Below are 14,745 nucleotides of genomic sequence, written 5' to 3' on the forward strand. Positions count from 1 at the left end.
CAGAGAGAGGAGCCGAAAGGCGCAATTCACAGTCGAGCCACGCTATCCCACAAGCTGTGCACTAGGTCAAGATTGTGCAGACGGCAAACCCTTGGTGGCCCGACGCTCGTCGTCGATCGTAAGGGCGAAACAGTCAAGAGATTTGGAAAACGGCAATGTGGACACCCCCAGCAGCAGCGGTGTGCCAAATCCGATATCTGGTCAAGGGTTGCAAGATTCAGTATGATGAAGTGACAATTCGGAGACAGCTCACAAACGCAAAGCTGCCGCCTTCTTAGCTCCGTGGTAGAGCACTGGTCTCGTAAACCAGGGGTCGTGAGTTCGAACCTCACAGAAGGCATTCATTTTTTTTACCTTCCTGCAGGGAGCGCAGCTATCTCGAGCAGCATCTAACACAAGGCAGTACACTGAATGAGAGGGATGTCCTACAACCCATGACAAGTATTCCATTGGCCTCAGAGTTTTTCTGAATGCATAGGCAGAACAGTGGTTTGTTTGCATTTTGTAGTATAATGTCATGCTTGGCGATGTCATTCGTTTATGAGCCTCGCTACAGTGTGCATGCACGTTATCCATGTGAAGAGGCGTAAGCAGATGCTACCATTCTGCGAGATTCCTGCAGAAGGTATACGAATTAGTTTGATATACAGAGCAAAAGTGAGCCAAAGTCGAGGCCTCCGTGGCGCAATCGGCTAGCGCGTTCGGCTGTTAACCGAAAGGTTGGTGGTTCGAGCCCACCCGGGGGCGAAATCGTTTTAACTGGCACCTACGTGAGGACATACGTCAACTTTGTTAGAGATACACAGCTAGTGTGACAATTTGGCTGTGTTTGAGTGATGCCACAGAGCCTTATACACATTCAGCCAAGTGACACTGTAGGTAAAAACATGGCCCTACACAGACGTTCTACTGTTTTCCTATTTATTCGTCATGTGTGACACTGCAGTAGAGCGACGCCCACTGCGAAAGACGTATTATTTACATTGAATTTCAGGGTATACGTCGCGAGTGCCATATGACAGGGCCTGTCTCTCGATGTCGATTTGTATTTGGTGTCTCTTAAGTGTCGGTCAGCAGTAGGCCGCTGTTGGCCGAGCGACGTGCAGTCGCCTTACATGAAGCCCCGTGGGCAACGCCTGCGCCACCGTGGACAACAGCGCACTGTAGCCAGAGAGAGGAGCCGAAAGGCGCAATTCACAGTCGAGCCACGCTATCCCACAAGCTGTGCACTAGGTCAAGATTGTGCAGACGGCAAACCCTTGGTGGCCCGACGCTCGTCGTCGATCGTAAGGGCGAAACAGTCAAGAGATTTGGAAAACGGCAATGTGGACACCCCCAGCAGCAGCGGTGTGCCAAATCCGATATCTGGTCAAGGGTTGCAAGATTCAGTATGATGAAGTGACAATTCGGAGACAGCTCACAAACGCAAAGCTGCCGCCTTCTTAGCTCCGTGGTAGAGCACTGGTCTCGTAAACCAGGGGTCGTGAGTTCGAACCTCACAGAAGGCATTCATTTTTTTTACCTTCCTGCAGGGAGCGCAGCTATCTCGAGCAGCATCTAACACAAGGCAGTACACTGAATGAGAGGGATGTTCTACAACCCATGACAAGTATTCCATTGGCCTCAGAGTTTTTCTGAATGCATAGGCAGAACAGTAGTTTGTTTGCATTTTGTAGTATAATGTCATGCTTGGCGATGTCATTCGTTTATGAGCCTCGCTACAGTGTGCATGCACGTTATCCATGTGAAGAGGCGTAAGCAGATGCTACCATTCTGCGAGATTCCTGCAGAAGGTATACGAATTAGTTTGATATACAGAGCACAAGTGAGCCAAAGTCGAGGCCTCCGTGGCGCAATCGGATAGCGCGTTCGGCTGTTAACCGAAAGGTTGGTGGTTCGAGCCCACCCGGGGGCGAAATCGTTTTAACTGGCACCTACGTGAGGACATACGTCAACTTTGTTAGAGATTCACAGCTAGTGTGACAATTTGGCTGTGTTTGAGTGATGCCACAGAGCCTTATACACATTCAGCCAAGTGACACTGTAGGTAAAAACATGGCCCTACACAGACGTTCTACTGTTTTCCTATTTATTCGTCATGTGTGACACTGCAGTAGAGCGACGCCCACTGCGAAAGACGTATTATTTACATTCAATTTCAGGGTATACGTCGCGAGTGCCATATGACAGGGCCTGTCTCTCGATGTCGATTTGTATTTGGTGTCTCTTAAGTGTCGGTCAGCAGTAGGCCGCTGTTGGCCGAGCGACGTGCAGTCGCCTTACATGAAGCCCCGTGGGCAACGCCAGCGCCACCGTGGACAACAGCGCACTGTAGCCAGAGAGAGGAGCCGAAAGGCGCAATTCACAGTCGAGCCACGCTATCCCACAAGCTGTGCACTAGGTCAAGATTGTGCAGACGGCAAACCCTTGGTGGCCCGACGCTCGTCGTCGATCGTAAGGGCGAAACATTCAAGAGATTTGGAAAACGGCAATGTGGACACCCCCAGCAGCAGCGGTGTGCCAAATCCGATATCTGGTCAAGGGTTGCAAGATTCAGTATGATGAAGTGACAATTCGGAGACAGCTCGCAAACGCAAAGCTGCCACCTTCTTAGCTCCGTGGTAGAGCACTGGTCTCGTAAACCAGGGGTCGTGAGTTCGAACCTCACAGAAGGCATTCATTTTTTTTACCTTCCTGCAGGGAGCGCAGCTATCTCGAGCAGCATCTAACACAAGGCAGTACACTGAATGAGAGGGATGTTCTACAACCCATGACAAGTATTCCATTGGCCTCAGAGTTTTTCTGAATGCATAGGCAGAACAGTGGTTTGTTTGCATTTTGTAGTATAATGTCATGCTTGGCGATGTCATTCGTTTATGAGCCTCGCTACAGTGTGCATGCACGTTATCCATGTGAAGAGGCGTAAGCAGATGCTACCATTCTGCGAGATTCCTGCAGAAGGTATACGAATTAGTTTGATATACAGAGCAAAAGTGAACCAAAGTCGAGGCCTCCGTGGCGCAATCGGCTAGCGCGTTCGGCTGTTAACCGGAAGGTTGGTGGTTCGAGCCCACCCGGGGGCGAAATCGTTTTAACTGGCACCTACGTGAGGACATACGTCAACTTTGTTAGAGATACACAGCTAGTGTGACAATTTGGCTGTGTTTGAGTGATGCCACAGAGCCTTATACACATTCAGCCAAGTGACACTGTAGGTAAAAACATGGCCCTACACAGACGTTCTACTGTTTTCCTATTTATTCGTCATGTGTGACACTGCAGTAGAGCGACGCCCACTACAAAAGACGTATTATTTACATTCAATTTCAGGGTATACGTCGCGAGTGCCATATGACAGGGCCTGTCTCTCGATGTCGATTTGTATTTGGTGTCTCTTAAGTGTCGGTCAGCAGTAGGCCGCTGTTGGCCGAGCGACGTGCAGTCGCCTTACATGAAGCCCCGTGGGCAACGCCAGCGCCACCGTGGACAACAGCGCACTGTAGCCAGAGAGAGGAGCCGAAAGGCGCAATTCACAGTCGAGCCACGCTATCCCACAAGCTGTGCACTAGGTCAAGATTGTGCAGACGGCAAACCCTTGGTGGCCCGACGCTCGTCGTCGATCGTAAGGGCGAAACAGTCAAGAGATTTGGAAAACGGCAATGTGGACACCCCCAGCAGCAGCGGTGTGCCAAATCCGATATCTGGTCAAGGGTTGCAAGATTCAGTATGATGAAGTGACAATTCGGAGACAGCTCACAAACGCCAAGCTGCCGCCTTCTTAGCTCAGTGGTAGAGCACTGGTCTCGTAAACCAGGTGTCGTGAGTTCGAACCTCACAGAAGGCATTCATTTTTTTTATCTTCCTGCAAGGAGCGGAGCTATCTCGAGCAGCATCTAACACAAGGCAGTACACTGAATGAGAGGGATGTTCTACAACCCATGACAAGTATTCCATTGGCCTCAGAGTTTTTCTGAATGCATAGGCAGAACAGTGGTTTGTTTGCATTTTGTAGTATAATGTCATGCTTGGCGATGTCATTCGTTTATGAGCCTCGCTACAGTGTGCATGCACGTTATCCATGTGAAGAGGCGTAAGCAGATGCTACCATTCTGCGAGATTCCTGCAGAAGGTATACGAATTAGTTTGATATACAGAGCACAAGTGAGCCAAAGTCGAGGCCTCCGTGGCGCAATCGGATAGCGCGTTCGGCTGTTAACCGAAAGGTTGGTGGTTCGAGCCCACCTGGGGGCGAAATCGTTTTAACTGGCACCTACGTGAGGACATACGTCAACTTTGTTAGAGATACACAGCTAGTGTGACAATTTGGCTGTGTTTGAGTGATGCCACAGAGCCTTATACACATTCAGCCAAGTGACACTGTAGGTAAAAACATGGCCCTACACAGACGTTCTACTGTTTTCCTATTTATTCGTCATGTGTGACACTGCAGTAGAGCGACGCCCACTACAAAAGACGTATTATTTACATTCAATTTCAGGGTATACGTCGCGAGTGCCATATGACAGGGCCTGTCTCTCGATGTCGATTTGTATTTGGTGTCTCTTAAGTGTCGGTCAGCAGTAGGCCGCTGTTGGCCGAGCGACGTGCAGTCGCCTTACATGAAGCCCCGTGGGCAACGCCAGCGCCACCGTGGACAACAGCGCACTGTAGCCAGAGAGAGGAGCCGAAAGGCGCAATTCACAGTCGAGCCACGCTATCCCACAAGCTGTGCACTAGGTCAAGATTGTGCAGACGGCAAACCCTTGGTGGCCCGACGCTCGTCGTCGATCGTAAGGGCGAAACAGTCAAGAGATTTGGAAAACGGCAATGTGGACACCCCCAGCAGCAGCGGTGTGCCAAATCCGATATCTGGTCAAGGGTTGCAAGATTCAGTATGATGAAGTGACAATTCGGAGACAGCTCACAAACGCCAAGCTGCCGCCTTCTTAGCTCAGTGGTAGAGCACTGGTCTCGTAAACCAGGTGTCGTGAGTTCGAACCTCACAGAAGGCATTCATTTTTTTTATCTTCCTGCAAGGAGCGGAGCTATCTCGAGCAGCATCTAACACAAGGCAGTACACTGAATGAGAGGGATGTTCTACAACCCATGACAAGTATTCCATTGGCCTCAGAGTTTTTCTGAATGCATAGGCAGAACAGTGGTTTGTTTGCATTTTGTAGTATAATGTCATGCTTGGCGATGTCATTCGTTTATGAGCCTCGCTACAGTGTGCATGCACGTTATCCATGTGAAGAGGCGTAAGCAGATGCTACCATTCTGCGAGATTCCTGCAGAAGGTATACGAATTAGTTTGATATACAGAGCACAAGTGAGCCAAAGTCGAGGCCTCCGTGGCGCAATCGGATAGCGCGTTCGGCTGTTAACCGAAAGGTTGGTGGTTCGAGCCCACCTGGGGGCGAAATCGTTTTAACTGGCACCTACGTGAGGACATACGTCAACTTTGTTAGAGATACACAGCTAGTGTGACAATTTGGCTGTGTTTGAGTGATGCCACAGAGCCTTATACACATTCAGCCAAGTGACACTGTAGGTAAAAACATGGCCCTACACAGACGTTCTACTGTTTTCCTATTTATTCGTCATGTGTGACACTGCAGTAGAGCGACGCCCACTACAAAAGACGTATTATTTACATTCAATTTCAGGGTATACGTCGCGAGTGCCATATGACAGGGCCTGTCTCTCGATGTCGATTTGTATTTGGTGTCTCTTAAGTGTCGGTCAGCAGTAGGCCGCTGTTGGCCGAGCGACGTGCAGTCGCCTTACATGAAGCCCCGTGGGCAACGCCAGCGCCACCGTGGACAACAGCGCACTGTAGCCAGAGAGAGGAGCCGAAAGGCGCAATTCACAGTCGAGCCACGCTATCCCACAAGCTGTGCACTAGGTCAAGATTGTGCAGACGGCAAACCCTTGGTGGCCCGACGCTCGTCGTCGATCGTAAGGGCGAAACAGTCAAGAGATTTGGAAAACGGCAATGTGGACACCCCCAGCAGCAGCGGTGTGCCAAATCCGATATCTGGTCAAGGGTTGAAGGATTCAGTATGATGAAGTGACAATTCGGAGACAGCTCACAAACGCCAAGCTGCCGCCTTCTTAGCTCCGTGGTAGAGCACTGGTCTCGTAAACCAGGGGTCGTGAGTTCGAACCTCACAGAAGGCATTCATTTTTTTTACCTTCCTGCAGGGAGCGCAGCTATCTCGAGCAGCATCTAACACAAGGCAGTACACTGAATGAGAGGGATGTCCTACAACCCATGACAAGTATTCCATTGGCCTCAGAGTTTTTCTGAATGCATAGGCAGAACAGTGGTTTGTTTGCATTTTGTAGTATAATGTCATGCTTGGCGATGTCATTCGTTTATGAGCCTCGCTACAGTGTGCATGCACGTTATCCATGTGAAGAGGCGTAAGCAGATGCTACCATTCTGCGAGATTCCTGCAGAAGGTATACGAATTAGTTTGATATACAGAGCAAAAGTGAGCCAAAGTCGAGGCCTCCGTGGCGCAATCGGCTAGCGCGTTCGGCTGTTAACCGAAAGGTTGGTGGTTCGAGCCCACCCGGGGGCGAAATCGTTTTAACTGGCACCTACGTGAGGACATACGTCAACTTTGTTAGAGATACACAGCTAGTGTGACAATTTGGCTGTGTTTGAGTGATGCCACAGAGCCTTATACACATTCAGCCAAGTGACACTGTAGGTAAAAACATGGCCCTACACAGACGTTCTACTGTTTTCCTATTTATTCGTCATGTGTGACACTGCAGTAGAGCGACGCCCACTGCGAAAGACGTATTATTTACATTCAATTTCAGGGTATACGTCGCGAGTGCCATATGACAGGGCCTGTCTCTCGATGTCGATTTGTATTTGGTGTCTCTTAAGTGTCGGTCAGCAGTAGGCCGCTGTTGGCCGAGCGACGTGCAGTCGCCTTACATGAAGCCCCGTGGGCAACGCCAGCGCCACCGTGGACAACAGCGCACTGTAGCCAGAGAGAGGAGCCGAAAGGCGCAATTCACAGTCGAGCCACGCTATCCCACAAGCTGTGCACTAGGTCAAGATTGTGCAGACGGCAAACCCTTGGTGGCCCGACGCTCGTCGTCGATCGTAAGGGCGAAACATTCAAGAGATTTGGAAAACGGCAATGTGGACACCCCCAGCAGCAGCGGTGTGCCAAATCCGATATCTGGTCAAGGGTTGCAAGATTCAGTATGATGAAGTGACAATTCGGAGACAGCTCGCAAACGCAAAGCTGCCACCTTCTTAGCTCCGTGGTAGAGCACTGGTCTCGTAAACCAGGGGTCGTGAGTTCGAACCTCACAGAAGGCATTCATTTTTTTTACCTTCCTGCAGGGAGCGCAGCTATCTCGAGCAGCATCTAACACAAGGCAGTACACTGAATGAGAGGGATGTTCTACAACCCATGACAAGTATTCCATTGGCCTCAGAGTTTTTCTGAATGCATAGGCAGAACAGTGGTTTGTTTGCATTTTGTAGTATAATGTCATGCTTGGCGATGTCATTCGTTTATGAGCCTCGCTACAGTGTGCATGCACGTTATCCATGTGAAGAGGCGTAAGCAGATGCTACCATTCTGCGAGATTCCTGCAGAAGGTATACGAATTAGTTTGATATACAGAGCAAAAGTGAACCAAAGTCGAGGCCTCCGTGGCGCAATCGGCTAGCGCGTTCGGCTGTTAACCGAAAGGTTGGTGGTTCGAGCCCACCCGGGGGCGAAATCGTTTTAACTGGCACCTACGTGAGGACATACGTCAACTTTGTTAGAGATACACAGCTAGTGTGACAATTTGGCTGTGTTTGAGTGATGCCACAGAGCCTTATACACATTCAGCCAAGTGACACTGTAGGTAAAAACATGGCCCTACACAGACGTTCTACTGTTTTCCTATTTATTCGTCATGTGTGACACTGCAGTAGAGCGACGCCCACTACAAAAGACGTATTATTTACATTCAATTTCAGGGTATACGTCGCGAGTGCCATATGACAGGGCCTGTCTCTCGATGTCGATTTGTATTTGGTGTCTCTTAAGTGTCGGTCAGCAGTAGGCCGCTGTTGGCCGAGCGACGTGCAGGGAGCCGAAAGGCGCATTTCGCAGTCGAGCGACGCTATCCCACAAGCTGTGCACTAGGTCAAGATTGTGCAGACGGCAAACCCTTGGTGGCCCGACGCTCGTCGTCGATCGTAAGGGCGAAACAGTCAAGAGATTTGGAAAACGGCAATGTGGACACCCCCAGCAGCAGCGGTGTGCCAAATCCGATATCTGGTCAAGGGTTGCAAGATTCAGTATGATGAAGTGACAATTCGGAGACAGCTCACAAACGCCAAGCTGCCGCCTTCTTAGCTCAGTGGTAGAGCACTGGTCTCGTAAACCAGGTGTCGTGAGTTCGAACCTCACAGAAGGCATTCATTTTTTTTATCTTCCTGCAAGGAGCGGAGCTATCTCGAGCAGCATCTAACACAAGGCAGTACACTGAATGAGAGGGATGTTCTACAACCCATGACAAGTATTCCATTGGCCTCAGAGTTTTTCTGAATGCATAGGCAGAACAGTGGTTTGTTTGCATTTTGTAGTATAATGTCATGCTTGGCGATGTCATTCGTTTATGAGCCTCGCTACAGTGTGCATGCACGTTATCCATGTGAAGAGGCGTAAGCAGATGCTACCATTCTGCGAGATTCCTGCAGAAGGTATACGAATTAGTTTGATATACAGAGCACAAGTGAGCCAAAGTCGAGGCCTCCGTGGCGCAATCGGATAGCGCGTTCGGCTGTTAACCGAAAGGTTGGTGGTTCGAGCCCACCTGGGGGCGAAATCGTTTTAACTGGCACCTACGTGAGGACATACGTCAACTTTGTTAGAGATACACAGCTAGTGTGACAATTTGGCTGTGTTTGAGTGATGCCACAGAGCCTTATACACATTCAGCCAAGTGACACTGTAGGTAAAAACATGGCCCTACACAGACGTTCTACTGTTTTCCTATTTATTCGTCATGTGTGACACTGCAGTAGAGCGACGCCCACTGCGAAAGACGTATTATTTACATTCAATTTCAGGGTATACGTCGCGAGTGCCATATGACAGGGCCTGTCTCTCGATGTCGATTTGTATTTGGTGTCTCTTAAGTGTCGGTCAGCAGTAGGCCGCTGTTGGCCGAGCGACGTGCAGTCGCCTTACATGAAGCCCCGTGGGCAACGCCAGCGCCACCGTGGACAACAGCGCACTGTAGCCAGAGAGAGGAGCCGAAAGGCGCAATTCACAGTCGAGCCACGCTATCCCACAAGCTGTGCACTAGGTCAAGATTGTGCAGACGGCAAACCCTTGGTGGCCCGACGCTCGTCGTCGATCGTAAGGGCGAAACATTCAAGAGATTTGGAAAACGGCAATGTGGACACCCCCAGCAGCAGCGGTGTGCCAAATCCGATATCTGGTCAAGGGTTGCAAGATTCAGTATGATGAAGTGACAATTCGGAGACAGCTCGCAAACGCAAAGCTGCCACCTTCTTAGCTCCGTGGTAGAGCACTGGTCTCGTAAACCAGGGGTCGTGAGTTCGAACCTCACAGAAGGCATTCATTTTTTTTACCTTCCTGCAGGGAGCGCAGCTATCTCGAGCAGCATCTAACACAAGGCAGTACACTGAATGAGAGGGATGTTCTACAACCCATGACAAGTATTCCATTGGCCTCAGAGTTTTTCTGAATGCATAGGCAGAACAGTGGTTTGTTTGCATTTTGTAGTATAATGTCATGCTTGGCGATGTCATTCGTTTATGAGCCTCGCTACAGTGTGCATGCACGTTATCCATGTGAAGAGGCGTAAGCAGATGCTACCATTCTGCGAGATTTCTGCAGAAGGTATACGAATTAGTTTGATATACAGAGCAAAAGTGAACCAAAGTCGAGGCCTCCGTGGCGCAATCGGCTAGCGCGTTCGGCTGTTAACCGAAAGGTTGGTGGTTCGAGCCCACCCGGGGGCGAAATCGTTTTAACTGGCACCTACGTGAGGACATACGTCAACTTTGTTAGAGATACACAGCTAGTGTGACAATTTGGCTGTGTTTGAGTGATGCCACAGAGCCTTATACACATTCAGCCAAGTGACACTGTAGGTAAAAACATGGCCCTACACAGACGTTCTACTGTTTTCCTATTTATTCGTCATGTGTGACACTGCAGTAGAGCGACGCCCACTACAAAAGACGTATTATTTACATTCAATTTCAGGGTATACGTCGCGAGTGCCATATGACAGGGCCTGTCTCTCGATGTCGATTTGTATTTGGTGTCTCTTAAGTGTCGGTCAGCAGTAGGCCGCTGTTGGCCGAGCGACGTGCAGTCGCCTTACATGAAGCCCCGTGGGCAACGCCAGCGCCACCGTGGACAACAGCGCACTGTAGCCAGAGAGAGGAGCCGAAAGGCGCAATTCACAGTCGAGCCACGCTATCCCACAAGCTGTGCACTAGGTCAAGATTGTGCAGACGGCAAACCCTTGGTGGCCCGACGCTCGTCGTCGATCGTAAGGGCGAAACAGTCAAGAGATTTGGAAAACGGCAATGTGGACACCCCCAGCAGCAGCGGTGTGCCAAATCCGATATCTGGTCAAGGGTTGAAGTATTCAGTATGATGAAGTGACAATTCGGAGACAGCTCACAAACGCAAAGCTGCCGCCTTCTTAGCTCCGTGGTAGAGCACTGGTCTCGTAAACCAGGGGTCGTGAGTTCGAACCTCACAGAAGGCATTCATTTTTTTTACCTTCCTGCAGGGAGCGCAGCTATCTCGAGCAGCATCTAACACAAGGCAGTACACTGAATGAGAGGGATGTCCTACAACCCATGACAAGTATTCCATTGGCCTCAGAGTTTTTCTGAATGCATAGGCAGAACAGTGGTTTGTTTGCATTTTGTAGTATAATGTCATGCTTGGCGATGTCATTCGTTTATGAGCCTCGCTACAGTGTGCATGCACGTTATCCATGTGAAGAGGCGTAAGCAGATGCTACCATTCTGCGAGATTCCTGCAGAAGGTATACGAATTAGTTTGATATACAGAGCAAAAGTGAGCCAAAGTCGAGGCCTCCGTGGCGCAATCGGCTAGCGCGTTCGGCTGTTAACCGAAAGGTTGGTGGTTCGAGCCCACCCGGGGGCGAAATCGTTTTAACTGGCACCTACGTGAGGACATACGTCAACTTTGTTAGAGATACACAGCTAGTGTGACAATTTGGCTGTGTTTGAGTGATGCCACAGAGCCTTATACACATTCAGCCAAGTGACACTGTAGGTAAAAACATGGCCCTACACAGACGTTCTACTGTTTTCCTATTTATTCGTCATGTGTGACACTGCAGTAGAGCGACGCCCACTGCGAAAGACGTATTATTTACATTCAATTTCAGGGTATACGTCGCGAGTGCCATATGACAGGGCCTGTCTCTCGATGTCGATTTGTATTTGGTGTCTCTTAAGTGTCGGTCAGCAGTAGGCCGCTGTTGGCCGAGCGACGTGCAGTCGCCTTACATGAAGCCCCGTGGGCAACGCCAGCGCCACCGTGGACAACAGCGCACTGTAGCCAGAGAGAGGAGCCGAAAGGCGCAATTCACAGTCGAGCCACGCTATCCCACAAGCTGTGCACTAGGTCAAGATTGTGCAGACGGCAAACCCTTGGTGGCCCGACGCTCGTCGTCGATCGTAAGGGCGAAACATTCAAGAGATTTGGAAAACGGCAATGTGGACACCCCCAGCAGCAGCGGTGTGCCAAATCCGATATCTGGTCAAGGGTTGCAAGATTCAGTATGATGAAGTGACAATTCGGAGACAGCTCGCAAACGCAAAGCTGCCACCTTCTTAGCTCCGTGGTAGAGCACTGGTCTCGTAAACCAGGGGTCGTGAGTTCGAACCTCACAGAAGGCATTCATTTTTTTTACCTTCCTGCAGGGAGCGCAGCTATCTCGAGCAGCATCTAACACAAGGCAGTACACTGAATGAGAGGGATGTTCTACAACCCATGACAAGTATTCCATTGGCCTCAGAGTTTTTCTGAATGCATAGGCAGAACAGTGGTTTGTTTGCATTTTGTAGTATAATGTCATGCTTGGCGATGTCATTCGTTTATGAGCCTCGCTACAGTGTGCATGCACGTTATCCATGTGAAGAGGCGTAAGCAGATGCTACCATTCTGCGAGATTCCTGCAGAAGGTATACGAATTAGTTTGATATACAGAGCAAAAGTGAACCAAAGTCGAGGCCTCCGTGGCGCAATCGGCTAGCGCGTTCGGCTGTTAACCGAAAGGTTGGTGGTTCGAGCCCACCCGGGGGCGAAATCGTTTTAACTGGCACCTACGTGAGGACATACGTCAACTTTGTTAGAGATACACAGCTAGTGTGACAATTTGGCTGTGTTTGAGTGATGCCACAGAGCCTTATACACATTCAGCCAAGTGACACTGTAGGTAAAAACATGGCCCTACACAGACGTTCTACTGTTTTCCTATTTATTCGTCATGTGTGACACTGCAGTAGAGCGACGCCCACTACAAAAGACGTATTATTTACATTCAATTTCAGGGTATACGTCGCGAGTGCCATATGACAGGGCCTGTCTCTCGATGTCGATTTGTATTTGGTGTCTCTTAAGTGTCGGTCAGCAGTAGGCCGCTGTTGGCCGAGCGACGTGCAGTCGCCTTACATGAAGCCCCGTGGGCAACGCCAGCGCCACCGTGGACAACAGCGCACTGTAGCCAGAGAGAGGAGCCGAAAGGCGCAATTCACAGTCGAGCCACGCTATCCCACAAGCTGTGCACTAGGTCAAGATTGTGCAGACGGCAAACCCTTGGTGGCCCGACGCTCGTCGTCGATCGTAAGGGCGAAACAGTCAAGAGATTTGGAAAACGGCAATGTGGACACCCCCAGCAGCAGCGGTGTGCCAAATCCGATATCTGGTCAAGGGTTGAAGTATTCAGTATGATGAAGTGACAATTCGGAGACAGCTCACAAACGCAAAGCTGCCGCCTTCTTAGCTCCGTGGTAGAGCACTGGTCTCGTAAACCAGGGGTCGTGAGTTCGAACCTCACAGAAGGCATTCATTTTTTTTACCTTCCTGCAGGGAGCGCAGCTATCTCGAGCAGCATCTAACACAAGGCAGTACACTGAATGAGAGGGATGTCCTACAACCCATGACAAGTATTCCATTGGCCTCAGAGTTTTTCTGAATGCATAGGCAGAACAGTGGTTTGTTTGCATTTTGTAGTATAATGTCATGCTTGGCGATGTCATTCGTTTATGAGCCTCGCTACAGTGTGCATGCACGTTATCCATGTGAAGAGGCGTAAGCAGATGCTACCATTCTGCGAGATTCCTGCAGAAGGTATACGAATTAGATTGATATACAGAGCAAAAGTGAGCCAAAGTCGAGGCCTCCGTGGCGCAATCGGCTAGCGCGTTCGGCTGTTAACCGAAAGGTTGGTGGTTCGAGCCCACCCGGGGGCGAAATCGTTTTAACTGGCACCTACGTGAGGACATACGTCAACTTTGTTAGAGATACACAGCTAGTGTGACAATTTGGCTGTGTTTGAGTGATGCCACAGAGCCTTATACACATTCAGCCAAGTGACACTGTAGGTAAAAACATGGCCCTACACAGACGTTCTACTGTTTTCCTATTTATTCGTCATGTGTGACACTGCAGTAGAGCGACGCCCACTGCGAAAGACGTATTATTTACATTCAATTTCAGGGTATACGTCGCGAGTGCCATATGACAGGGCCTGTCTCTCGATGTCGATTTGTATTTGGTGTCTCTTAAGTGTCGGTCAGCAGTAGGCCGCTGTTGGCCGAGCGACGTGCAGTCGCCTTACATGAAGCCCCGTGGGCAACGCCTGCGCCACCGTGGACAACAGCGCACTGTAGCCAGAGAGAGGAGCCGAAAGGCGCAATTCACAGTCGAGCCACGCTATCCCACAAGCTGTGCACTAGGTCAAGATTGTGCAGACGGCAAACCCTTGGTGGCCCGACGCTCGTCGTCGATCGTAAGGGCGAAACAGTCAAGAGATTTGGAAAACGGCAATGTGGACACCCCCAGCAGCAGCGGTGTGCCAAATCCGATATCTGGTCAAGGGTTGCAAGATTCAGTATGATGAAGTGACAATTCGGAGACAGCTCACAAACGCCAAGCTGCCGCCTTCTTAGCTCCGTGGTAGAGCACTGGTCTCGTAAACCAGGGGTCGTGAGTTCGAACCTCACAGAAGGCATTCATTTTTTTTACCTTCCTGCAGGGAGCGCAGCTATCTCGAGCAGCATCTAACACAAGGCAGTACACTGAATGAGAGGGATGTTCTACAACCCATGACAAGTATTCCATTGGCCTCAGAGTTTTTCTGAATGCATAGGCAGAACAGTAGTTTGTTTGCATTTTGTAGTATAATGTCATGCTTGGCGATGTCATTCGTTTATGAGCCTCGCTACAGTGTGCATGCACGTTATCCATGTGAAGAGGCGTAAGCAGATGCTACCATTCTGCGAGATTCCTGCAGAAGGTATACGAATTAGTTTGATATACAGAGCACAAGTGAGCCAAAGTCGAGGCCTCCGTGGCGCAATCGGATAGCGCGTTCGGCTGTTAACCGAAAGGTTGGTGGTTCGAGCCCACCCGGGGGCGAAATCGTTTTAACTGGCACCTACGTGAGGACATACGTCAACTTTGTTAGAGA

General features: G+C 50.0%; 26 non-coding genes across 26 annotated transcripts; all 26 read left to right on the plus strand.

Moving 5' to 3' along the window:
- Positions 1–268: 268 nt before the first annotated feature.
- On the plus strand, positions 269–340 carry Trnat-cgu. The gene has a single exon. It is a non-coding gene; the product is annotated as a tRNA-Thr (tRNA).
- A 333-nt stretch (positions 341–673) lies between these two features.
- Positions 674–747, plus strand: Trnan-guu. Its single transcript has one exon. It is a non-coding gene; the product is annotated as a tRNA-Asn (tRNA).
- A 689-nt stretch (positions 748–1,436) lies between these two features.
- Trnat-cgu lies at positions 1,437–1,508 on the plus strand. The gene has a single exon. It is a non-coding gene; the product is annotated as a tRNA-Thr (tRNA).
- Positions 1,509–1,841: 333 nt separating this feature from the next.
- Positions 1,842–1,915, plus strand: Trnan-guu. Its single transcript has one exon. It is a non-coding gene; the product is annotated as a tRNA-Asn (tRNA).
- A 689-nt stretch (positions 1,916–2,604) lies between these two features.
- On the plus strand, positions 2,605–2,676 carry Trnat-cgu. Its single transcript has one exon. It is a non-coding gene; the product is annotated as a tRNA-Thr (tRNA).
- A 333-nt stretch (positions 2,677–3,009) lies between these two features.
- Trnan-guu lies at positions 3,010–3,083 on the plus strand. The gene has a single exon. It is a non-coding gene; the product is annotated as a tRNA-Asn (tRNA).
- A 689-nt stretch (positions 3,084–3,772) lies between these two features.
- Trnat-cgu lies at positions 3,773–3,844 on the plus strand. Its single transcript has one exon. It is a non-coding gene; the product is annotated as a tRNA-Thr (tRNA).
- Positions 3,845–4,177: 333 nt separating this feature from the next.
- Trnan-guu lies at positions 4,178–4,251 on the plus strand. Its single transcript has one exon. It is a non-coding gene; the product is annotated as a tRNA-Asn (tRNA).
- A 689-nt stretch (positions 4,252–4,940) lies between these two features.
- On the plus strand, positions 4,941–5,012 carry Trnat-cgu. Its single transcript has one exon. It is a non-coding gene; the product is annotated as a tRNA-Thr (tRNA).
- Positions 5,013–5,345: 333 nt separating this feature from the next.
- Positions 5,346–5,419, plus strand: Trnan-guu. Its single transcript has one exon. It is a non-coding gene; the product is annotated as a tRNA-Asn (tRNA).
- A 689-nt stretch (positions 5,420–6,108) lies between these two features.
- On the plus strand, positions 6,109–6,180 carry Trnat-cgu. The gene has a single exon. It is a non-coding gene; the product is annotated as a tRNA-Thr (tRNA).
- A 333-nt stretch (positions 6,181–6,513) lies between these two features.
- Trnan-guu lies at positions 6,514–6,587 on the plus strand. Its single transcript has one exon. It is a non-coding gene; the product is annotated as a tRNA-Asn (tRNA).
- Positions 6,588–7,276: 689 nt separating this feature from the next.
- Trnat-cgu lies at positions 7,277–7,348 on the plus strand. The gene has a single exon. It is a non-coding gene; the product is annotated as a tRNA-Thr (tRNA).
- A 333-nt stretch (positions 7,349–7,681) lies between these two features.
- Trnan-guu lies at positions 7,682–7,755 on the plus strand. Its single transcript has one exon. It is a non-coding gene; the product is annotated as a tRNA-Asn (tRNA).
- Positions 7,756–8,374: 619 nt separating this feature from the next.
- Trnat-cgu lies at positions 8,375–8,446 on the plus strand. Its single transcript has one exon. It is a non-coding gene; the product is annotated as a tRNA-Thr (tRNA).
- A 333-nt stretch (positions 8,447–8,779) lies between these two features.
- Positions 8,780–8,853, plus strand: Trnan-guu. The gene has a single exon. It is a non-coding gene; the product is annotated as a tRNA-Asn (tRNA).
- A 689-nt stretch (positions 8,854–9,542) lies between these two features.
- Positions 9,543–9,614, plus strand: Trnat-cgu. The gene has a single exon. It is a non-coding gene; the product is annotated as a tRNA-Thr (tRNA).
- A 333-nt stretch (positions 9,615–9,947) lies between these two features.
- On the plus strand, positions 9,948–10,021 carry Trnan-guu. The gene has a single exon. It is a non-coding gene; the product is annotated as a tRNA-Asn (tRNA).
- A 689-nt stretch (positions 10,022–10,710) lies between these two features.
- Positions 10,711–10,782, plus strand: Trnat-cgu. The gene has a single exon. It is a non-coding gene; the product is annotated as a tRNA-Thr (tRNA).
- Positions 10,783–11,115: 333 nt separating this feature from the next.
- Positions 11,116–11,189, plus strand: Trnan-guu. Its single transcript has one exon. It is a non-coding gene; the product is annotated as a tRNA-Asn (tRNA).
- Positions 11,190–11,878: 689 nt separating this feature from the next.
- Positions 11,879–11,950, plus strand: Trnat-cgu. The gene has a single exon. It is a non-coding gene; the product is annotated as a tRNA-Thr (tRNA).
- A 333-nt stretch (positions 11,951–12,283) lies between these two features.
- Positions 12,284–12,357, plus strand: Trnan-guu. The gene has a single exon. It is a non-coding gene; the product is annotated as a tRNA-Asn (tRNA).
- Positions 12,358–13,046: 689 nt separating this feature from the next.
- Trnat-cgu lies at positions 13,047–13,118 on the plus strand. Its single transcript has one exon. It is a non-coding gene; the product is annotated as a tRNA-Thr (tRNA).
- A 333-nt stretch (positions 13,119–13,451) lies between these two features.
- Trnan-guu lies at positions 13,452–13,525 on the plus strand. Its single transcript has one exon. It is a non-coding gene; the product is annotated as a tRNA-Asn (tRNA).
- Positions 13,526–14,214: 689 nt separating this feature from the next.
- Positions 14,215–14,286, plus strand: Trnat-cgu. Its single transcript has one exon. It is a non-coding gene; the product is annotated as a tRNA-Thr (tRNA).
- Positions 14,287–14,619: 333 nt separating this feature from the next.
- On the plus strand, positions 14,620–14,693 carry Trnan-guu. Its single transcript has one exon. It is a non-coding gene; the product is annotated as a tRNA-Asn (tRNA).
- Positions 14,694–14,745: the final 52 nt, after the last annotated feature.

This window comes from Schistocerca piceifrons, chromosome 5 (genome assembly GCF_021461385.2).
Source record: "Schistocerca piceifrons isolate TAMUIC-IGC-003096 chromosome 5, iqSchPice1.1, whole genome shotgun sequence".
NCBI classification, from domain to species: domain Eukaryota; kingdom Metazoa; phylum Arthropoda; class Insecta; order Orthoptera; family Acrididae; genus Schistocerca; species Schistocerca piceifrons.